At 36.0% G+C, this 25,109-nt stretch overlaps 1 long non-coding RNA gene across 2 annotated transcripts in view; it reads right to left on the bottom strand.

Annotated features, from left to right (window-relative positions):
* The window catches only part of LOC129048726 (uncharacterized), a 327,568-nt gene that overhangs the window by 118,072 nt on the left and 184,387 nt on the right, over positions 1-25,109 (bottom strand). For both annotated transcript variants that reach the window (XR_008511303.2, XR_008511304.2), the window contains exon 2: positions 15,342-15,419. This is a non-coding gene — a long non-coding RNA (uncharacterized LOC129048726). The remainder of the gene's footprint in view (positions 1-15,341; positions 15,420-25,109) is intronic.

Genomic DNA, 25,109 nt, shown 5'->3' with positions numbered 1-25,109 from the left:
ATACTAATTAGTAGTTGTTGAGATGTTCAAGTACAATGAAGCCCCTCTCTTAACTGTGCAAGAGGCACCTTCAGGCTTTTGATGATATCAAATATGGTAGGCCTTGGAGCCATTTGCAGAACTTTACTTGGACTCCAGAATTTCAACTTGTCTCCTGAAACCCCCCTCCCAAACTCAGCACATACATTTTAAAATCTTATTTTTTCTTCTTTATCCCTTTGTCTCTCCGTGACACAGCTTAATGATGCTCCATTGTCTCTTCCCTAGGGAAATTCTTGACCTTCACTAGTGTTGTGGGCTTCCATGTCATCTTCTCCCTTCAAATTATTTATTCTGGTCCAGTAAGCTGCTAAAATTTCCTTTTCTAAGCATCCTCTCTGACATGTTCTTCTTTATTCATCCATGTCACTTCTCAAATTCTACTTTAATGGCAGAAATGTCAGGTTATACAAAGATAATTGCATTTTCAGTCTCGGAATCTTATTCCCTTCCCTTTCTGTGACAAAGTGTTTTGAAGAAAAATAGAAGAAAAAATAGCATGAAGAAGAAGAAAATAAAAGAAAAGAGAGGAAGAAAAAGATAACACTCAGCCAAGTGAATCTCAGAGAATATAAAACTACTCCAAAATGTTCATATTCTCCAAATGTCCCTTAACAGAAAACAGGAGTAAACTACAGGTGGAGTGACTATACACCCCATGTTGCCCAGATATTCTGGTTTATACTTCTTGTCTTTATATCCAATCAGTTAGCACCCCTTTTTATCCTCCAAAGTATCTAGATGTGTTCACCTATAAACAATGAGTTTTTTCACGTCCAGATCAGGTTGTACATTCTGAGAAACAGGCACAGATATCTGAAACTCAAGACTGTTTCTGGTCTGTGGGTGGACTGGTCTTCAGATAAGCATCCAAACTCAGAAAAATTTATTAAGAAAATGTGTAATAAACAGAGAATACACACTCTTCTGCTGGAAGGGATACCAGCAGATGAGTGGTAGGCAAATAAAATTGAGACAAAAATCTAAATCTTTCAGAAATTATAATAATTAAGTATGAAATATAATCGCTTGAGCACAATAGTAATGATAGCTGATTGTATTAGTCCATTCTCATGCTGAGTCATGGTGGAAGGGGAAGCAAACATGTCCTTCTTCACATGTCAGCAGGAAGATGAAGTGTCAAGCAAAGGGGGAAAAGTCTCTCATAAAACCATCAGATCTCATGAAAACTCACTCACTATCATAAGAACAGCATGTGGGTAACCACCCTCATGATTAAATTACTTCCTACTGGGTCCCTCTCATGACACATGAGAATTATGGGAACTACAATTCAAGGTCAGATTTGGGTGGGGACACAGCCAAACCAAAGCACTGATGTTTTTAAAATATATGTACCAGGCACTATTCTAAATACTTAATATTAACTCATTTAGTCCTCACAGGAACAACAAAAAGATAATCAACTGTTTTGTTACTATTTCACAGGCAATGAACATGAGGCTCAGAGTGACTAAGGGGCCAGGAATGATGGAATTTGCATCTGACCTAGACAGGCTGGTTTCAGAGTTGTCATGCTTAATACCTGTAACAAGAACCTTAATCACTATGCTCTACAGCTGTCCCTTGGTGAGCAGGCGAAAGATGTTATTAATATGGGTTAAAAAATAATAAAGTGTAATAAAATGAAAATGTATACAAAGAGTAGTGCTTTAATTTGAACCACCCTGTATAGAGGTGTGTCTATAAAGCTAAAAGTCAGATTTCTATATGTCTTACAAATTAGAAACATCCATATTCATCAGTAATTTTACATTACTTTTTATGGTAATGTCATTTCAACACATTTCTGTCTTTGGGAACTCCTACAAAGTTCAGTAGTATGAGACAGAAACTCTTAAAATAGACTTATATCACTGGGTTAAACTATAACAAATACTACCTTAGTTTAGCATTAGTATAAAATATTACAAAAAAAGCTTTCCTACCAGGATGCTGAGCTATTGATTCCATGTATGTAGGACCTGTGTTACCCTGGATGAAAAGGTAGTCTGACATTCCACTGGACTTTGTAGAGAGGTCATTTTCTTGAATGATCACTTAGCAAAATCCAATCACCAACTTTCAGAGAACCGGAGGCCAAATTAGTTACCACTTGGCCACCTTAGTTTTATGCTATTTGCTTACTGTGAAATCCAAGACCCATCATGACTTCCCATGTTTCTTAATTTCACGAAGCAAATAGGGGATTTATTTCTCTTCTCTAGCTCAAATGCCGAAAAACTTCAGTAAGCCATCTGGCAGTGATGTTAATTTTCATTTGTAACTTCAACACTTTCCCAACTCTTCCTTTCATTTGTTATCACTTCTCTTCCCTCTCTTTTTCTATGTCTCCTTTCTCTCTCCTTTCCACCAAATAGTAGCCACAAATAGAGCCTTATTTGTGTAAGAGAATTTGCATTATTTTCCTGTTGCCTAAGGCCCAGTTTCACTAATGACATTACATGGGCTCACTGGTCTACATAATGAGATCTAGTCTTGTTCTTTTCTTTTCATCCTCTGTACTTTTGAGGCCAGTATCACATACATTGCCACAATCAACCTGAGAGAAACCTACTGATATGCAGGACAAAGATTTCGCTTTACTGGCCAAATGAAGGTTAATTCTTATTATACTCAGAGTTTGGTCCAGTTTATGGCATCCAAATTGTCAGTAAATTAATGTGAATGGATGGTGCTGGAGAAATTTTCCCTAAATTTCTTTGCATCCAAGTCAGATAAATCTCTATCTTCTACTTCATTGCTTTTCCAATACATCATATTAAGAGAGTTTCTTCAGCTGTTTCTCAAGTACATAAAAATACTTCTGCTTCTGCTGATAAGATTGACAGTTAAAAATGTAATACAGATGGTTTTTTCTTTGATGTGTTACAAAGTAACTTAAATTGTGTAATTTTGCTCACTCTACCCAAGTTGGTCTTGCTACGCTGTAATTAAAGAAGCATAGCTTGATTGATTTGTTGATCCTATGTCACTGAAAAAGAACAACTGAAAAGTCAGGTGACCTATAATTAGAAAGCAGCCCAATATAGCCTACGTATACTCCTGTGCGTTTGATAAACACAGTTCAAAGCCCAGACACATGTAGACCACTATCTGTCTGAGTCCTGACTTTCTGCAACATCTGTGGTCATTTACTTTAATTAACAAAGTATTATTGTATGTTTTCAACTTCAAAGCAATGTATTGCATAGTTGGAGATATTCATAAAGTATAAAAGATGGTCCCTGATCAAAGAACCCAAGTCTAAAATCTATTAACACATTTATAAGCAACAGGTAGAGACAATAAAAGCACTAGGAATTTACTTTCTAACAGCAAAATGTATAAAAACCATTAAATAAAGGCTCTTTCGCTAGGCTCCTGACTAGGATAAAATTACTCCAGTCTAACATCTCTCTTGTGTCCGATGGATAGTAGCACACTTTACTAAAGTAACATAGCATAGTGATTAGGAACATGGGCTTCGCAGTGATACAGCCTGGATTAGATTCTCAGCTATGCCTCTTACTGGCTGAGGAAGTTCGAACAAGTTACCTGTGAAATGGAGAACACATTCAAATTCACCAGGGTTGTTATGAGCATTAAGTAAGATGATGACAGTAATGAGTTTTACACAGTGTCAGCACATAGTAAGCATTCAGTAAATGTTAGATATTTTTAAAGTTAACAGAGGATGAGCTGGCAGAACTATTTCAGGATGTCATATGTTGTTTCCACAGTGTAGGATTTGAATTAAAACATAGAAATATGAAGTGACGAATGCCCACCATGGGGTTCGGGTACACCCACATCACTGGTGTTTTATTTATCCCAGAAAAGATTTGTGCAAGCTGAATGCTTCTCCTTGATAAAGGCAACAAGACCACCCAGCTTTCTTGAGAGAGCTCAATTACTGTTAGGTATAATTCCCTCTCCAAAAGAGGCAGATCTCACAAAACCACCTCAATACCAACTGGAGAAAGACTGAACTCATTAGCTAAGAATGATTTCTGTTAAAAAGTAGCTGCTAATTCCTGAGGCTGGTTGTTGCATAAAAATGAATGTAACTAGGCCAGACGCAGTGGCTCACGCCTGTAATCCCAGCACTTTGGGAGGCCAAGGTGGGCAGATCATGAGGTCAAGAGATCGAGACCATCCTGGCTAACACGGTGAAACTCCGTCTCTACTAAAAATACAAAAAATTAGCTGGGCGTGGTGGCGGGCGCCTGTAGTCCCAGCTACTTGGGAGGTTGAGGCAGGAGAATGGCATGAACCCAGGAGTCAGAGCTTGCAGTGAGCTGAGATCACGCCACTGCACTCCAACCTGGGAGACAGAGCGAGACTCCATCTCAAAAAAAATAAAAATAAAAATAAAAAAAGAATGTAAGCATTTCTTCCTATATTACTGGGAAGTGCTGCACATGTATCATAAGGTATTAAGCAACATTCACACATGAAAGAGTAACCAAGTATTTATTAAAAACTTACCAAGAGCTAAACTCTTATTGCTTAAGAGCAGGTAATTTTCAGAAAGATCAATTCACAAGAAGACAAGAAACTAATAATTTGGTACCTTATATGTCAACAAAATCTTCAAATATTATTATATATATATGTTTAATATTTCATGTTGTCATCACTGCCTTTCCCTTAGGTGAATGGCTATCCATCCTGGTAAGATGGAAAATGCAAAGACTTTAGTCAAGAATTAGCTTCAAAGGAACATTATCTGTGTGACTTGAAACAAAAGTCCCTTAGTTTGCTTGATCCTTAGTTACATAGATTAGTTACATAGATAGCCTATGTATAAAATAAGCAAAATGATGCTTGACTCATTTGATATTTGTGAAGACTGAGTGATAATAATTGACTAGCACCAAACTTATTCTCAGTAAACATTAGTTTAATTTGGCCCAATAGTTAAGCCATTGTTTATGACACTTACGCCATACCACTGCTGTATCTCTAATCTTTCGCTTAATACTTATGGCTTATGCAGGTCTAGAAGCTTAGAAAAACATTCGAGAGCTCTAGATGTTGTCTACCAGAGTAGATTATAGATCAAACTTGATGCCTCTTGTGGAAGAACTGATAATAGAAGAATCTCATTCATTTAAAAAAATGCATTAGGTATCCACATTGTTCTTTACATAAGGAATACAAATGCACCCTCGTGGAGCTCACACACAAGCACCCAACACTTTAAACAACATATATGTGCTAACATGGGGAAAATGTAGGGAGCTATGTAAGTATGTAGGAAGCATTCCAAACTTGGTTTTGAGTTCAGGAGTGGTATAATAAGGAAATCTTAAAGAGAATGGCATTAAAAATAGTAATAACTACCATTTATTGCGTGCTCACAATGGCCACTTGGCTATTATAAGCATTTTATAAAACTTAACTCTGTTATTCTGCACAATGGCTCATTGAAGAGCATTACTTGATATCCCCATTTTACAGATGAGAAAGCTGAAGCATAAGACTAAGTACTTTGCATAGTGTAATTCACCTAGTAAGTGAGGCACTGAGATCTGATATCTAAATAAAAACCCTTCATTAAAAATGGGAGTTCTAGGAAGAAAGAGTGGGTGACAACTTCCAGACAGATGGAATTTAAAGTACAAAATCCTGGAGACAATGAGTACAAAAAGAAATTTAATGTTGGTGTTATGGCCAGAGCAGAGCATAGGACTGGGGGAAAGAGAAGAGGTAAGATCACAGAAGGAGGCAAAGACTAGAGGGATAGTCAAGAACTAAGTAAACCATGCCACAAAATTCCTATGCTTTATCCTGAAGGCCATGGAAAGCCAGTGAAGGATTTAAATGCTCTCCAGAACCAACCTGCGCATAGAAGACTCTAGCTAGAGCATGCAGAAATGATTGGAGGAATGATCCCTGGAATCAAGGAAAACAATTGAGATTTTGTGGTGGTAACTTTGGGGAGAGATGATGGTATGCTGAGCTCAGATAGTAGCAAAGGGCATGAGAAAAATGGATGGGGAAGACTACTGGCTTTAGGTACTTGAGTCAACAGCACACAATGATTAATTGAATGGGGAAGGTGAATCAGAAATTAGTAAAGTAAAAAATACTCAGGTTTCTGGACTGAGAAATCAGGTAGATAGAACTTTTATTTGCCAGAAAAAGGAATGCCAGAGAAAGGACAGATTAAAGAGAAATATATTTGGTCATCTAGCTGCACAATTGTTTGTACAAAACCCAAAGTTAGTTTTCGGTGGAGTGTTTCAGAGGTGAAATTGTCTGAAGGGTTCAAGTCTTTCATAAAGACTTTACCATAACAACTCTTTACCATAACTAGTACAATTATCAGTTTTATAGTCAGTTTTCTAGTATGAAGAATCTGCTCATTAGTGTTCCTTACACAGGGGAAATTGCATTATTCTAGAAAGCTTCCCCTACATTATTATGGCTGTATATTATGTAGATATTTTGAGACTTGTTGAAGAAAAAGTATAGGTTAAAAGCTATATTTGGTATCCTGGACCTGATTCTAATGCTGAGAAGAAAAGATGTCCTGGATGTCAATGGGTAAAATTGAAGAATCAGGCAAAGTAAGGGATTACTACGCGAATCTCCTTCATATTTGTATTAGTTTGCTAGGAGCTGCCACAATGAATACCATAGACTGGGTGGCTTAAACAGCAGAAATTTATTTTCCTACAGTTGTAGAAAATGGAAGTCTAAGATAAAGGTGTTGGCAGGCGTTTTGGTTCCTTCTGAGGCTATAAGGGAAGGACCAGCTCCAGGTCCGTTTCTTCAGCTTGTAGATGGACATCTCCCTCTGTCTTCACATGGTATTGCCTCTGTATGTGACTATGACAAAACTTTATTCCTTATAAGGATAGCAGTCATGCTGAATTGCAGTCATACTGAATTACAGCCAACCCTAACAACTTTAACTTAATTACTTCTGTAAAGACCTTATGTCTAAAATAGGTCACATTATGACGTACTAGGGGTTAGAACTTCAATGGGGGGGGAAGCGAGGACACACAATTTGGCCCATAACAGAATCTTTGCTAAAATGCCCTAAGCCAGGGCTTAATATGGAGGGAATGAATCAAAGAAAGTAGAGACAGTAGGGAGTTTATTCCAAACACTTCAGAGATGATTGCTACAACATCCAAGATCCAGACTGGCAGTGACCACAAGTATAGCCAGCCTCTGGTGCCTTTGGTGGTGACAGTACCCACCACACAGCCTAGTTCCAGTTGGTGGCAGAGGTGTACTCATCCAATAGTTCTTCTGGCTGGTTCCTGCCCCTTGGCTTCCCTTGGTTTCTGCTCATTTACTTAGCGTAGTTCCCAAGCTTTTCTAGGATTCCATAAGGCACCCAATACATTCGTTTCTCCAATTCTATTAGTCAGATTTGGTTTCTCATGTTTCTAAACTTGACAACTAAAGAAAACACCTAGGGATGCTTCTACATGTTTGAATTAACACTTTTTACTATCTCCTATGGCACAGGAGAAAGAGAACAAACTGCATAATGGGCAGATCTAGGTTGAAGCCTTGGCTCCTACATTTTCCAGACACATTGACAAGTTTCTGGAACTTTCTGAGCATCAGTTTCCTCATAAATAAATTTGAAATCATAATACCAAACATTTATTGGGCATTTATCAAATTCCAGGCACTGCTCTAGTATTATGCCGTTTGTGTCTCATAGCAACCCTTCACCATAACTGTACTACTGTCAGATTTATAGATTAAGCAATGATGCTGCATGTCAATGACTCCCAAATGCATGTTCTAACCGCAGGACCTGTCTATCAGCTCTAAACTGATATATCTGACTACCAGGTTTACATATTTCAAACAATATATTTCACAAAGAATTTTTGAACTCTAAATCCTTCCCTCAATTGAATATCCTCCCAAATTCTGTTGACTAAATAATGACATCCAAGTTTCTCAATCCTGAAACGTTTATTATTGGCACTTCCCATTTCTTCATCTCTCCCACTTCCAGTCATAACTAAGCCCTGATTATTTAAACTCTGTATTAGTTTTCTATGGCTAACGTAGCAAATCAAAACAAACGCTGTAGCTTAAAACAATACCCAATTATTACCTTACAGTTTTGAAGGTCAGAAGTCTGGATACAACACGACTCTGCTAGTTCTCAGCTTAGAGTTTCATAAGACTAAAATGAAGGTGTTGGCAGGGATGTGTTTTCTTCTGGAGGCTTTGGGGATGAATCCTTTTCTAAGTTCATTTAAAGTGCTGGCTGAGTTCAGTTCCTTGTGGTTGTAGGACTGAAGTCACAGTTTCCTTGTTAGCTTTGGTGGCTGGTCTTTGCTCCTGAACACAGCATTCCTTCTTCATATGCTTTCCAAATGGACCCTCCAACAGCCATGACTCCAATCTTCCTCAAGCCTTGAATCTCTCTGATTTCCTTTTCCCTTGCATCTCTTAGCTTCCAGCTGGACACAGTTTTCCGCTTTTTAAGGCCCTGTGTAATTAGACTGGAGTTGCCTGGATAATTAAGCATACTTTTCCTTAAAGCCAGCTGAGTAATAACCTTAATTGCATCTGCAAAATTCATTTTGTCATGCTTTGTGACATAGTCACAGGTTTTGGGACTGGAGCATGGACTTCTTTGGGACGACATTACTGTACCAACCACAGTGAGAAAACACATGCATACCTCATTAGAGATAATAGCAATGTTACGTATTAGTTAGAAGGGTAGACTACGGAGCTGGATGCTTTGGGTTCTTCTACCTATTAGCTATCATTTAGGACAAGTTATTTAACAACTCTGTACTTCAGTTTCTTCACCTGTAAAATGAATGTGATAATAGTACTTATCTCAAAGATTCTTGAGAAAATTAAATGAGTTACTATATTTAAAGTTTTTAGAACAATGCCTGGTATAAAGTATGTGCTGTGTTTAATTATCTGTTATGACAAATCAATATTATGAAGGGGGAGAGGGGAGAGTATGCTATACGAAACATGTGGGGACCAATTTCTAATGAGATGTCAACAGAAAGATTTTTAAGATCAGAACTGATGGAAAAAGAAAGGAGAAAGCTAAAACCAGGTTGTTGGGAGGAGGTAGGATAGTGCAGGAAGCACCATGGACGTAGAATTCTAGATGGGCAAAGACTCAGGAGTGAGAAAATACTGCTCTATACAAGAAACTACAAGTAGGTTATTGTTACTTCAGCCTGATGGAGTGAAGGTAGAGTGAAACAAAAAAAGGTTAAAGAAGAAAAAAGATGTCAGTCCCACAAGTCTGTGTGGTCAGAACGAGGAACTTGGCTGTCAGAACAATGGAAGCTGTAGAGAGATAGGAAATGAGCAACACATTTTAGAGGATCACTCTGGCTGCCCTGTGAGAAGGGATTAGAAAGGGGCAAGAACAAAAGCAGATAAACTGTTTAGAAGTCCACAGGAACAGTCTAAAAATGGAAGACTAATTTGGTCTATGGTAACAGTCCGTGTGAAAGATTGGTTTGGGGCTGTGGAAATAAAGAAAACTAAGCATATTTGTGATATGTTTTGGAAGTTTTGCTAAGCTGAATAATGTCCTCCATCCCCCCACCCCCCACCCACCGCCACCTTCCATCCCCTACTGTGAGATGTTCTAATCTCTGGAACTTGTGATACGTTATGTTACATGGTGAAAGGGACTTAGTAGTTGGAACTAAGGTTATAGACTTTAAAATACAAAGTGTATCCTGAGTGATTTAGGTGGATCCAATCTAGTCAGGAGTTCTTAAAAGGAGAGAACACTCTCTAGATGGAAGTAAAAGAGGATGTCAAAGAGCTGTGGCACAAAGAGAAGTCAGAGATTCCAAGTGTGAGAAGGATTTGGCACGCCGTGCTGCCTCTGAGATATAGGGGCCTGCCAGAGTTAAGGGAGGCCCCCAGTGGACAGCAAATAAGAAAACAGGGGCCTCAGTCCCACAACTACAAGGAACTAGATTCTGCCAATAATCTCAATGAGCTCAGAAGCCAATTCTTCCCAAAGCTGTCCAATAAGAGCCCAGGTAACAGATACCTTGATTTCTGTCCTGTGAAACCGGAAGCGCAGAAACCAGTTGAGCCAGTCTGGACTTCAGAACTACAGAAGTGTGAGAAATAAACTAGTGGGATTTTTTTAAGTGACTGACTGATGGTTTTAAGCCACTAAATTGGTGGTAACTTTTAATGCAGCAGTAGAAAACTAATATATTTACATATTAATATCAGTCTTCCTCATGGACTGTAAGCTTCATAAGTACAAGGAGAGTCTCTGTTTATTTCACCATTCTTTTCCTAGACTTAGTCCAATGCTGGCATTTGATAGATGCCCAACAAGTATTTTATTGCAAAAATGAGGCAGTGAGCATTTAAATAGCTTACCTAATGTCACACAATTAGTAAGTGTTGGAACCAGGCCTTGAGCTCATGTCAGAATGTCATATATAACATTTAATTCTTTTGAACATTAACACAGCATATTTAATGTCTTTGGCACACAGTAGACATTTAATAGCTATTACATCCTCCAGGTCCCCTTAATTACCCTGACCCTAGCTTAAATGCTCCTTTTTGCACTTCTGGCTAATAGTAATGTCCTAATGAGCCTCACTGAATCTAAGCATTCTGTACTGCAGTCCATTTTCTGCCACATTAATATTCTACAAACACATACATTAAGATTATGTCTTTGAAAGCATAGGGACAACTGTAAAGCTTGTTTATCGTTTATTGTTATTGTCACGATTATTACCATCACTCACATTAAATCTAGACTGCTGAGCCAAGCTTCCAAGGTACCAGTCTCAGGGCTTCCCTGTCCTCTCTGACTTATTTCTCACCTTTCTCAGCATGTACTCATTGTGTAAGCCAAATGGTCTCCTATCTGATAGAGATACATCCATGACTCACTGTTACCTTTGGGCTTTGCTCATGTTTTTTGGTCTTTCCTATCTAAATATTGCCATGCCCCAACTTGAAAGTCCACCTTTTTCACAAAGCCTTTCTTAGCGACACTACATCTCATTGATCTCATCTGAATTCCTAAGCGCCCTTTGGCACTTATTTAGTCTATTCCACAACCCTAAAATGCATGCCTCTGAAGTGGTAGACATAAGGCTAAGCATAAACTATGGCTTTTGTCTAATACTATTTTGTATGGCTTTTGGTGGGGTTTTGGGGTGCAGTGTATGCGTCTTGTCTCTCTCCAGCTATGTAGTAAACCCCTCAGAAAGCCATCTAAAAAATTAAGCAGTTAAGCTCTGGAGTCTAATATGCTGGATTCAAATCCTGTCTGTCACTTATCAGCAATTTGACCTTGGGCAATGTCATTATTTTCTCTAAAACTTAATTTCCAGCCAGGCACGGTAGCTCACACCTGTAGTCCCAGCACTTTGGGAGGTCAAGGCTGGTGGATCACTGGAGCCCAGGAGTTTGAGACTAGCCTGGGCAACATGGCAAAGCCCCATCTCTATCAAAAATATGTGCATACAAAAATTACCCAGGCAGATTGGCACACGCCTATAGTCCCAGCTACGTGGGAGGCTGAGGTGGGAAGATCACTTGAGCCATGGAGATGGAGATTACAGTGAGCCGAGATCACACCACTGCACCCCAGCCTGGGCAACAGAGAGAGACCCTGTCTCAAAATTTCATAGATAAGGAAATTAAATTTTATTTAATTAATTTATTAAAATTTAATTTCCTTATCTATAAAATGATGTATAAGATCTAATATATTTGATATTATAGCATATCATAATCTATCAATCCTATAATATTAAATTTTATGCTATATCATATTACAATATAATAAATAGTGTACAATGTATAATATATAATGGTGGATTATAATAGTTTACTTCATTGGGTTGTTGTGGGAAATAAAATAAGGTAATTCATGTAAGGCTTTAAAAATGCTCTCTAGCATACAAGGACTCAATAAACATTATCCATTATTAGGCTTTGCGCAGTTTTTTTTTTTTTTTTTTTTTTTTTTTGAGACAGTGCCTTGCTCTGTCACCCAGGCTGCAGTGCAGTGGCACAATCATGGCTCACTACAACCTCGACCTCTGGAGCTCAAACTATTCTTCCACCTCAGCCTCCCAAGTAGCTGGGACCACAGGTACAACGGCACCGTGTCCAGCTAATTTTTTAATTTTTTGTAGAGATGGGGTTACACTATGTTGCCCAGACTAGTCTCAAACTCCTGAGCTCAAGAGATCCTCCTGCCTCAGCCTCCCAAGTTCTGGGATTATAGGTATGAGTCACTTCACCTAGCCGATTATTAGTTTTTATTCCTACCACCATTCTGCACCTTCCACAACGTCTAATACAATTCTGGGCACAGAGTAAGTATTTAATAAATATTCTTGTCTGAATATTATTGAAAAATAATAATATATTAGATGGCTAATCTGGTAGAGGAAAATCAGAAAATTGATTCAAAGGAGTATTGACTGAACTGAATATTCAATTGACAGAAATCAGTAATCAGTAATTTGGGAAGCAAAGACACCCACAAATTATTCCATTGTATATAGATCAAACATCATAAGAAACAAGAAAATCACAATCATTAGGTAATTTTATTTTGCTTTATGAAAATATTTGATTGTTAAATTAATATGCACTATTAGTAAAGTTGAAATTTCAGAAGTAGGGAGAGATAATATCACCTCTATCCTTATACCTCGCTATCCACACTGCTGAGAGGTACCTCCTATGCAAAGTTTCTTGCCTGATCTTCCCTAAATTTATTTGTTTTTTTAAAATAATTTAAACTTTTATTTTATTTTAGATTCAGAGGCAATACGGTTAAGCCTTGTGTCTCCACCCAAATCTCATACTGAATTGTAATCCCTAGGTGTTGAGGTGATTGGATCCTGGGAGCATTTTCCCCCATGCTGTTCTCGTGATAGTGAGTGAGTTCCCACAAGATCCGATGGTTTTATAAGGCAGTTCTCCCTGCTCTTGGTCACTCTCTCTCCCCTGCCACCATGTAAGACTTGCCTCTTCCCCTTCTGCCATGATTGTAAGGTTCCTGAGCCCTCTCCAGCCATGGGGAACTGTGAATCAATTAAACCTCTTTTCTTTATAAATTACCCTGTCTCAGGTATGTCTTTCTAGCAGTGAGAAAATGAACTGATACAACAGGGTACATGTGCAGGTTTGTTTCATGGGTATATTGCTTAATGCTAAGGTTTGGAGTACGATTAATCCCATCACCCAGGTGGTGATCATACTACCCAATAGTTAATGATCTTCCCTAAATTTTCTATGTGTGTAGTTACTTGCCTTTCTAATCCTCCATTTCCTCATCTTAAGAAATACCAACTCCTTCGCAGGAGTGTTCTAAAATTTATAAAGCACACAATAATTTTATCCTAGGTTAATCTGAAAACAGCAGAATTTTGTAGTCATGGAAGCAAAAGAGAGGATATTTGTCAGAGTAGTTTCAAGGTGAATCAGAGATTAATTCCCTTGAAGTTTTTAAGTCCCAAATGTATCTTTCACTAAAGATTGTTATAGAGTTTGCCTTTTTCTAAATCTATTTAAATGACTGCAATATTCAAACATGAAGTTGTGGATAAATTAGCTTTTAAAAATGTTTAAGAAAAAATAATATGTGCATTTATAATCATTCATCACAGAGTCAGCTCACCAAATTTAAAGCACATTGTTTGGCAATCAGAAAAGCTGATGAACAAATTGAAAAAAAGTAATTACAGAAAAAGTCAATGAACAAGCAATTACTGAAGAATAAATGACCCAAAAAAGGTAGATTAGAAAGTACAGCATGGAGACCATACCTTTGTGCACAGGATGAGCCTCTGCAGTGTCACTGTCCAGCACTTGCCCTCTGAGCAAGAAGAACCTAGTTACCTTCCCTAGCATCCTTACTCACTGGCAATATACAACAGGCAGAAAACACCTCTTCTCACCACTGCTTTCCTATCATAATTGCATGTGTTTTATGGCAGGAGGAAAGGATGCAAACCCATTGTCTGTAGTACAGATTAGAGATACTTATACCTCTTAAACATTTTTAACTGCCAAATGTAGTACAATGGGGATTTAAAAATGAGTATTGAACTTAAAATATCTTGATGAAAATAAATCATCTATCTAGTAAATATGACAAAGTTCTTAATGTTGAAGGAACAAGGCATTCATGATAGTCTAAGCAAGAAGGTGAAAATTTTTGAAATTTTAAACATAACACAATAGTTTTAAACATTATTTGGGGATTTGGTATCAAATCAACAAATATTTCTGTTTTCATAACACTGAAGTCAATGGTTTTTAAATATTTTTAATAAATGTTTTATATTTGAATAATTTTATTCACAAAAATGTTGCAAAGATAGAGCACAGAGTTTCCATACACCTTTCACCCACTTTCAGCTAACACTAATATTACCATATACATTTGTCAAAACTAAGAAACCAATGCTGGTAAATTACTATTAAACTCCTGGCTGTATGTGAATTTTGCCAGTTTTCCACTAATGTTCTTTTTGTGTTCTAAGATCCAATCCAGAATATTACACTGCATTTAGAAGCTGTCAGGTTTTCATCTTATCTTTTTCCCTCTAGAAATCTAACTACAACAGACAACTTCCTTCGCTATTTCGTAAGGTACAGTTTAGAGCAGCTTCTATAGGTTGCCAGAATCTCTATTTGAGAAGAGATAAATCCAGTGTGCTGATGAGTTTTGTCTGAAGTTCTCCATGTAATTCTGGTCTCCAGGTGAACTGATTATTTTAGCATTGGGAAAACAGGCTAACGGTCTCAGGAAATATTCTGAGACAGGTCAGTTTATATTATAGTAATATGGATTTGGAGATTTTTTTATTTCTATGGCTCTAACTCATTAATATTCTTCCTAAATCAACACCATCAGTGAAAATTAATGTATTTTCAGTCTAGGGTCAGTAAAAGAAAAGCCATGATTACATTTTTGTTGTTATTATGGTTATGCATTATGACATTTCCTTAGGGGGAAATAACACTTTAAACAAATCTGATCATGTTATTCTCAATCAGATTCTTATTGTTCACAGAGTACTACTTTAAAACTTTCCAATAAAGAGCTCCTAATGAGAAAGAGTGAAACCCAGACCCTTGAGATCCAGAAGATCGTCATAAAAGCCAGCCAAAAGCAAAAAAAATAAATAAATAAATAAAAATAAAAACTTTGAAGTCTTCAGCTTCAACTTAAAAATTCATAAGTTTTCCATTCTACTCCATGATATATTTATATTTGTTTTCATATAGAATTAATGTTTTAAATTACTTACCAACCAGTTAAGACTGATGACTCCTTTCACATTGATGTTCATCACTGGTATGGATGTCCCTGTTTGACAACCAGAGGCCTGTTGATAGAAGTCCATGTTAGGCAAGGTACTCGTTATTGTTACCTCAATTAAACTTTTCAGCCAAATCCCTGTCCACAAATACCATGATATCCACACAGGAAAAAGAAATGTCAGGCTCAAACCAGGCCTGAAGTCCTCACTCTTCTATTCTATATATAGTTTATTCTATCAACAGGGTCCTCCCCTCTTCCTTCACTTACCCAGCTACCGGGTATGGTGAAGAGGTTAATGACCCAGGCCTTGGAGTCAGGGAGGCTGGTTATCTGGGTGTGTTCTAGACCAACACCCACAGCACTTTTTACCCGGTGGTTGTGGTATTTAAAGTTCTAGCACTGTCATTTATTAGCCAAATGAACTTGAACAAAAATCTTGCTAAGCCGTAGTTTCCTACTCTGTACAATTGAGATTTATAATTGAAATTGAAGAGTTATTAGGAGAACTAAATGATATGATGTATGTAAAGCAGTTAGCAAATTGACTGACTCAGAAAGAACTCAATCATTTTATTATTATATGTTAAGACCCAGTTCAACGTCACTTCCTCTCTTTTCCAAGGAGAGTTAGTATTTTTCTTCTTTGGATTTCTTTGCATTTTTATTTTTTTAAAAAAATATAAAAAGCAATGTCACAGTAAAATCACCATATGCTTTTAAGTAATAAAAGATTATAAAACAGCAAGTGCAGCATGTGTGTGCATTAACTACATTAATGATGAATATTTTCTTTTGGCACCTTTATTTTTCAAATTTTTTACAATAAATATGCATTAATCTTATAATCTAAAATAAAGAAAGCAATGTAATATTGTTTTACCATCCACATTAAATTCATTTTATCAAACAAAGATATGTACATAGTCCTATTTCCTGTCACTCCTACCACTGAATCCTCATCCCTAGGGGATATCATTTTCAAAACTTTTCATTGATTCTCATATTATATACCTTCATATTTCTAAATAACATGACTATGTTATCACTCACTTTTACCATTTTAAACATCTATTGTCTTTCTACTATGGAGGATAGAGACTTCATTCTTGCACTACTACCAATTTCCCAGTAGTTTTCTTCATCTTCCTAAAATAGTTATATTATACAATTTTTAATTAAACCATCATTTATTTTTTATTATTGTAACAATGTAAATATAATTTATAGCTAAACTATGTAGTTTAGTATGACTATTTTGTATACATTTAGTCCTCTGAAGTTAACTGTTTAATGATTTGTTTAAAAATGATATCCCTATTACTGCTTTTTCTCAAAATCTCCCATAAAAGAGTCAATCACCTCTTGATAACATATACAATCAATAATCTCTCCACTTTTTCTCTACATCCTTCCAAACTCTTTGTCCTCCAGCCTTACTCAGGACTGCTTCCCTCTTTAGGCCTTTGTTATAGACTGAGTTGTGTTCACCAAAAATTCATATGTTGAAGCCCTAACCCCAGATTCTTCAATATATGACATTATTTGGAGACAGCATCTTTCCAGAGGTAATTAAATTAAAATGAGGCCATAAGGGTGGCCCTAGTCCAATTACACTGGTTTCCTTCCAAGAGAAGGAGATAAGCACATACAAGCAGACACCAGGGCCGTGTGTATGCTTAAAGTGACAGCCAAGTGAAGAGACAAGAAGAGGTGCTTCGAGGATGCCAATGCTGCTGGCACCTTGAGGACTTCCCACCTCCAAAACTGTGAGAAAAGATATTTCTGTTGTCTAAGTTACCCAGGGTGTGTTATTTTGTTATGGCAGCCCTAGCAAACTAACACAGCATCCCTAACAGTAAATGAGGACTCTTTTTTCTGAACTCCTTCCTTTCTTAATTTATTCCTTCATTTTTACTAATATTCTGATTGTTTTATAACAGGTGCACAGGAGATAATGCATGTCTGATAATTCCTTTATTTTACTATATAATTTAATTGAGTGACTAGATGTAGGATTCTCGATGGAAATAACTGGCCTTCCAGAAGACTCCATTGCCTTCTAGCTTCCAGAGTTGGTGTTGGGAAGTTCAATGCTATTCTTGATTCATTCTCTCTCTCTCACACACACACACGCACACATTCTCTCTCTCTTTCAAATGTGTTCTTTATTCCAGGTGTTCTGAAATTTCACGGTGATATATGTGCCTTACCGGTGATCCTTCATCTTTTGCAGTGTTAGGTACTTGATAGGCTCTTTTAATCTGGAAATACATGTCCTTGATTACTGGGAAAGGTTAACTTTCTTTTTCCCCGTCCTCACCTCTAGTGTCTCTAGGCTTCTGCATAGAAATCTCCTGCATTTTGGACCTCCTGGAATGATCCTCCAATTTACTTCTATTTTTTCCTCCTGTTTTCCATCTATTTGTTAGTTCTTTCTTGGACATCTATTCAGCTTTCTCTTTCAATCCTTCTATGTAATTATTTCATTTGTTTCATTTTAAATTTCCAAAAGCTCTCTCTTAATCTCTTAGAGTCTTTTTGGATACTGATATGATTTTATGATTTTTTAGTGGATTCGATAACTTCCTTCTGTCTCCAAAGTGTCAATTACAGTGTTTTATTTTAAGCTTTCATGTTCTTCTAACTTTGTATGTTTCCTCCAAGTACATTTTATGTTCATTTTTCTGACTTTTATTTTAGTACCTGTAATTATACACATGTATAGGGTTTCTTGATCATTGATTTAGATTTAAAAGGAGGCCTTAAATAACTGATTTGCACCTTGGTGTATGTGATATGTGGGGTAATAAGGCAGAGACCCAAATGTTTTCTGGAAAGCCTCCAAATATTAGCATCTGTAGATATTTTCTAGTGGGCCAATTTCTCTTACTGTTCAGAGGGAAGGCAGCTGATAGTCTCACTGCTCAACATGTAGACTTTTCTCTTAATCCTAGTGCAGTGATTCATCTTCACCTATGCAGTTATAAACATCCCTCCCACCATGCTGGGGAAGGGATGGCAATCTGTCTGCACAGAGATGGGGAGGAGGATTTTGGAGGCAAATTGCTCTTTTTACATGCTTTTAACTAATCCTCATCTTTCAACAAAAACTTCAACATTTTTTCCAAAATAAAACAAAAACTAAAGCCTTTAATTTCATGAGCAGTTTAAATATAGCAATGTGAAATTGAATGTGTCTTGTTGGCATATCTTCACAGACATTGTGTACTAGCTTTCTCTGATATTATATAATATGTACTTATCTGAGTCTAGCCTCTTTCACTCTGTATATTCTTCTTAAAAATCATCTGTGTTCCTTTTTATTGCTGAATAGTATTCCATTGTATGAACATATCATATTTTATTTGTCAAGTCATCTATTGATGAGCATTTGGGTGGTTTTCAGTGTTTAATTTGGCTACTATGAATAAAGTTGCTATGACCATTTGCATTCCATTTGTTGAAAAAAAAACTTTACTTTCCAAATTGAATGACATTAGCAACTTTGTCAAAAATCAATTGACATGTGGATATATTTCTGAACTTTCTATTCTGTTCCATTGATCCATGTTTCTACTCTTATGTTAGATACCACACTATCTCAATTACTGAAGCTTTCTACTAATCCTTGAAATAGATTAGTGTAAAAGGAAGTTTTTTCTTTTAAAAATGTGTTTTAGCAGTTCTACATCCATTGAATTTTCATATATATTTTAGAAACAACTCAACTTTTACCAAAAAAAAAAAAAACTGCTGGGATTTTAATTGGGCTTATATTTAATCTATAGCTGAATTTGGGGAGAATTATTATTTTAACAATATTCAGTTTTTTAATCTGTGAACCTGGTATATCCCTCCATTTAATTAGATTTTTCAAAAATTTAACTGACCAATGTTTTCTGGTTTTCAGTATACAGGTATCACATATTTTGTAAATCTTTCACATGAGTTTAAGGCAGCTATTTACATTTTTTATGTATATCTGCTAATTAAGTTTGTTAATTACATGACTCAAATATATCTATTAACTCTTTTGTCTATGATGATTGGAGATTTGTCTGTTTTTCTTTGTAGGTTCATCAAGTTTTGCATTATATACTTTGAGGCTGTGATGTCATTTAACAAGACTTTAATATTTTTCATCTTCCTGTTATAATTAACTTTTTATCATTATAAAGTAATTCCCTAACTTTGGTAATGCTTTTTGTATTAATGTCTATTTTACCTGATTCTACTATAATTGCATTAGTTTCCTTTCTGGTTTGTCTTTTTTCATTCTTTCTATTTCCTTATGTTTTAGATGTGTCCTGTTAAAAAATCATGTGGGTAGGCAACCTCCAATGATCTCTGCCTCCTGATTTACTTCTCTTATGTAATATCCTTCCCTTGAATATAGGCTGGACTTAAACTGACTCACTTCTAATGAACTAAATATGAAGGAAGTGATTAGGTTATAAAAAGACTGTGGCTTGTGCTTTAAGTGTTCTCTCTTACTCTCTTTTGGATTACTTGCCCTGGGGAAAGCCAGCTGTCTATGGTAAGACAGCATTGTGAGAGTTTCACTTGAGTAAGCTGGAAGATCTTCTGAGGCTAGTAAGTCCTTCTGAGGTTCTTCAAAAAGGATTCATTCACAGTTGAGCATTGAGATGACTGTACCTGTCAACACATGGATTGAAGTCTTGTGAGAGACCCTGACCAAGAACCGTCTGCAAAGACATTCCCAGATTCTTGGCCCACAGAAACTGTAAAGTAAAAATGTATGTTGCTTTTAGCCACTACGTTTTTGGGCAGTTTTTATGTAGCAATCATTATCTAATACATGCTTGTACTTGGATTGTTTTAATCCACTCTGACAATTTTTTGCTTTGAACTGTAATATTTTGTTCAATTATAGAGAATAACAATTTTTTATATATTTTGGATTTATTTCTACTATTCTATTTTGTGCTTTCTATTTATCTTGCCTGGATGACATTTTTTTTTTCTTACAATTTTTGGTTTCTCTTGAATTGTTCTGGTATTTTTTCTTATTTTAGTCTCTGTTTTAATTTGGAAGTAATGTGTTTTATTTCTACTTTGTGTTTGAAATGGTTACTGCAGTAATTAGAAGAGGCATACTTCTCAAAGTTTAAAATTAATCAGTTTTTTTCACCTGCTAAGAAATACAAAAGCCATAAAACACCTTAATTCCATTCACAATTTCTCCAACTTATATAATATTATTATAATGTACTTCACCTTTATTTTCGAATCCCCAATATTTTATTATACTTTTTTTTTTGAGACAGAGTGTTGCTCTTTCACCCAGGGTGGAATGAAGTGGCGGGATCTTGGCTCACTGCAATCTCTGCCCCCCGGGTGCAAGCGATTCTCCTGCATTAGTCTCCCAAGTAGCTGAGATTACAGGTACCTGCCACCATGCCCAGATAATTTTTTGTATTTTTAGTAGAGACGGGGTTTTGTCATGTTGGCCAGGCTGGTCTCAAACTCCTGACCTCAGGTGATCCACCCACCTCGGCCTCCCAAAGTGCTAGGATTACAGGCCTGAGCCACCGTGCCCAGCCTTCATTATACTTTATAAGCAGTGCTTGTTTAGACTTAGTCACAAATTTACTACTTTGCTTTTGCTTCTTGCAGTTACATTTGAGAAGAATTTTCTTCTGCCTTAAAAATATCCTTAAGAATTTTTTTATAGAGAGTTATTGCTGGTAAACTTAAGTTTTGTTTGTCTGAAAATTCCTTTGTTCCACTCTCGTTTTTCAGACATACTTCTAATGAGTGTAGAATTCTAGGCCAACAGTTATTTTCTCTCAATACATTGAACATATTATTCTAGCATCTGTGGTTGCTTCTGCAAAATAATTCTTCTTCTATTACTACTTTGGAAGTAGTCTATCATTTCTGCCTGCCTGCTTTTAAAATGCTCTCTTTTTCTTTATTTCCCTTGGTTTAAATATAATGTGCCCGGCTTTTTAAAAGTCCTACTTGTGATTTATTGGACTTAAAAAAATGTGGATTGGTCTTTTATTTCTGCTGGAAAATTCTCAGCCTAAACTCATTCCAATATTGCTTCTGTTCCTCCCTTTTCTCCTCTTGGAACCCTGATGATATGTGTGTTGGATTGTCTTACTCCAACATCCATGTCTCATTGCTTCCCTTTTAAATATTCCATCTTGTTGCTTCATACTAGTTTCAGATAATTTCTTTAGAACCATATTCTACTTTACTAATTTTTTATTCTTCTCTCTATAATATGCTACAAAGCCACCTGTGCTATTTAAACTATTCCCAATATGGTCATTGATTCTATTCCTTATTCACTATACATGTTTTTAAACTTTTTTTCTTTAAGCATATTAGAGAGTTATTTTATAATTTGGATCTGATTATTTTATTATGTGATGATTTTATAAAATTTTGCTGCTGTTCTTTAATGCTGGCTCTTATTCATAGTACCTCATTCCCAAGTCAATTTAGTTCATTTTCATAAGCTTATTTTTCTTAGAGTTTTATGCATGAAAATCATTTGAGACCTGGGAAAAGGTGAATACTGCTGAGTTTGATTTGCCTTTGATTTGCCGAATGTTGCCAATACTTGACCACTCTGATTTAAATATGTGGCTGTGTTTCTTTTGAACCAGATAGTGAGATTATAGATTGAAAATCTGGGCAAGTACTATGTTAGGTTTCTCAATTTTCACATGGTCATTTTTCATTTGGAGCTCATTTTATTGTTATTAAAAGACAATTGTTTCTTCAGGACACTAAGAAAGATTTTATTGGTTTGTTTTGGCTCATCCGTATACTGAAGAGGTCCTTACACTCCCGAGGACCTAGTTTTGCCAGAGAAATCTACTTGGTTTCCTGCGTTTGGCAGACATCAGGCTTAGTTTCCTATCTCTTTCACTCCATGAGTCCATGAAAACCAACATGCAAGCTTACATGGTTTGGCAATTGTCCTTAGAGTGAACGCCAGCTGCAGAGCACTAAGAATAGCAATTAGTTCTTTGAGTTTCCATTCTTTATCAGTGCCTGATCTGAGAATTGCTTACTTCCCTGAGAGCTTATTAATACTTTAAACTTATTTTTAATATCTTATCCAGAATTTTTTAGGATATTTCAGCAGGAGGGTTGATCCATAAAATTGGCCTCCTGTATAACTAACCAATAGGAGCAGTCCTGCTGCTGCCCATAACACAGTATCTATCAATGTTGAATATATTTGCTTGTGTTTCTTTCTTCCTTAATAGGCTTAGAGCTTCTCGAAGATAGAGACTGTTTTTCATTTCAGTGCCTGGATTCTAATATGGATGGAGATATATATATATATATATATATAATCTTAGTAAATTCTATATCAAATCACATTTTATTGTCCTTTATAGATTACTTATAAAGCAAATTGCTAGACTTATAACGTGGACAAGATAGAGATCCTAACTTGAAATTCGATTAACTGAGAAACAAAAGTTCAGGTACTTATGAGAGTCTGTGTTCCTTTTTTGTGGCATGATCTACAGGGGAAATTAATTTTTAATGTAATTATTAAATCCAGTATATTGCCTCATTGAAATTCTTGAGAAATACAAACCAGTTGCCCTTTCAGCAAAAGAACAAAAAACAATAAAAAAAAATCCTGTTATGTAACACTGACTCCTCATTTTCTCATTTTTCAGTGGCCTGTTGCTATGGAGATCTCTCTATACTATCTGCAGATATGAATCACACACTTGGTAGCACTACATCTGCAGTGCTGCAGTGAACCATATGGAAAATTTACTGCAGCCAAAGGAGTCAAGTAAAAACTCTCTCCACAGATGGATTCAGCACTTCAAAGGTTGAGGCAACTGTTCAATAGGTTACACTGCCTATTTCTCAGCAATACCAAAACTCAAAAAGGCATTTGTCCTAAAAGACTGGATACACAGGTCCTGAGCTGTCACTTGAAATGGGTAGGCAAAGGGGCTGCTGTAAATAGAACTCCAACAGAAATCCTCAAACCTGAATTGGCAAACACAGTCTACCTATCAGGGCCATCTGGTCTTCATTTGAATACAGTTCATCACTAGTGTTATAGAATCTACTAGTTTATAAATTTATAATTTTTTCCTTTAGCTCTTGAAAAATATCAATGCTTGTTTCATAAGAATTATTTAACATGTGAAAATTGAATGGATGAATGGTAAATCATAAATTGAGAAGTTAATTCTTGATGTGTCTGGAGTTACAGTTGATATGAGCAGATAATGGTTCCAATTTGTAGACCACCCATATATGCTATACCTTTATTTAAGTGTTTATATACATTATTTGATTTTATTAACATTCCTACAAAAATAAGTGTTATTAGCCCCATTTGACTGATAAAGAAAATAATTAAAAAAAAAAACTAGTAAGTCTGTCACTTACAGTTTGTAAGTGTTGTGAAATTTGGGTTTCATTCAAGTCTATCTGACCCTAATGCTTATTTTATTGCCACAATTAAAAATTTCTATTTGAGAGGTGTATGCATAGATCATGTGTCAAGCCTATGCTCTGGAGTCAGAGTGCCTGTATCCAAATTTTAGCTGTCTTTGATTATCCATGTAACTTCAGGGTATTTACTTAACCACTCTTCTGTTCAGTTTTCTCACCTCTAAAATGGAGGTAATAAAAATACTTACCTATGAGGATTCTTGAGAAAATTAAATGACTTACTGCACAGGACCAAGAATAAGTGCCAAGTAAATCTCAACACTGTTATTATCATCGTGTTCATTCGTTTGTTTTAAAATATGGCATACTAGTTTGAGGAATATAAAATTTATGAATTGTTTTCCCTTTCTTTTAGGGCAGCATGTTTACTAGGGCAGTAGTTCCCAAACTAGTAGCAGCATCACCAGCTAGGAATTTGTTAGAAAAGCAAATTATCAAGCTTTATCCCAGATCTACTGAGTTAAGAAACTCTGGAAATGGAACTCCCAGCTATCTGTATTTTAACAAGACCTTCGGGTGATTCTGACAAATGCAAAGCTTGAGAAATAGTCTGGGATAAAAGATTTTGTATCTTTCCTAGTTTTACACAAGGCCAACTGTGACCAAGGGATGCTTTTAGAACCAATCCTGGGGTGCTGTGATTTTTCTAGTATCACTCCTCACACTTCGAATGGATGTTGCAATCACTTTGTTCCTTTGAGCTCATCTAATCACTAAGATTCTTGATTAATAGTTCATCTTTTTGCCTCGTCTGCATTTGAGATGATCAATTACTTCATAATAATTTCCTCTTGTGTGGAATGAGATGAAACACTGTGATTATCACAGCCATTAGAAGATACTACTGGAATTTTTCAGAATTGATGCAGACAGAATATTTAAAGTGTCCCTAAAAGCAGACTAGTCTCTATTTTGCATAAAAATAATAACAATTAATGAAGTTTTTCCAATTGAGGAATATGTGAACTAACTTTTAAAGGCTTTATTTATCCTAAGTTTTACAATGTTTATTAAGGTTCATAAGTAGAAAATGACATACTACCAAGCTTTCAGATAAGGCATCTTGAATCCAGGAAGCAAGCTCATAAGAAAGTATGTTAAACTATTTCAAGACAAAAAAATTAAGTTAGTATCAATTTATCAATATTTTAAACAAATGATGCTGCTTAAATGACTTAAATGAGTTTTAACCTAAGTCTTTCTTTAATCTATAAAACTACAGGATTGTTTTAATTGATCTCTTAGGATTCTTCTAAACTGTAAGAAAAAAATATGGTAC

Source organism: Pongo abelii, chromosome 9 (assembly GCF_028885655.2).
Source record: "Pongo abelii isolate AG06213 chromosome 9, NHGRI_mPonAbe1-v2.0_pri, whole genome shotgun sequence".
In the NCBI taxonomy this organism is placed as follows: Eukaryota; Metazoa; Chordata; class Mammalia; order Primates; family Hominidae; genus Pongo; species Pongo abelii.
The sequence above is the reverse complement of the archived record's forward strand: the minus strand, read 5'-3'. Positions and strand labels throughout refer to the sequence as shown.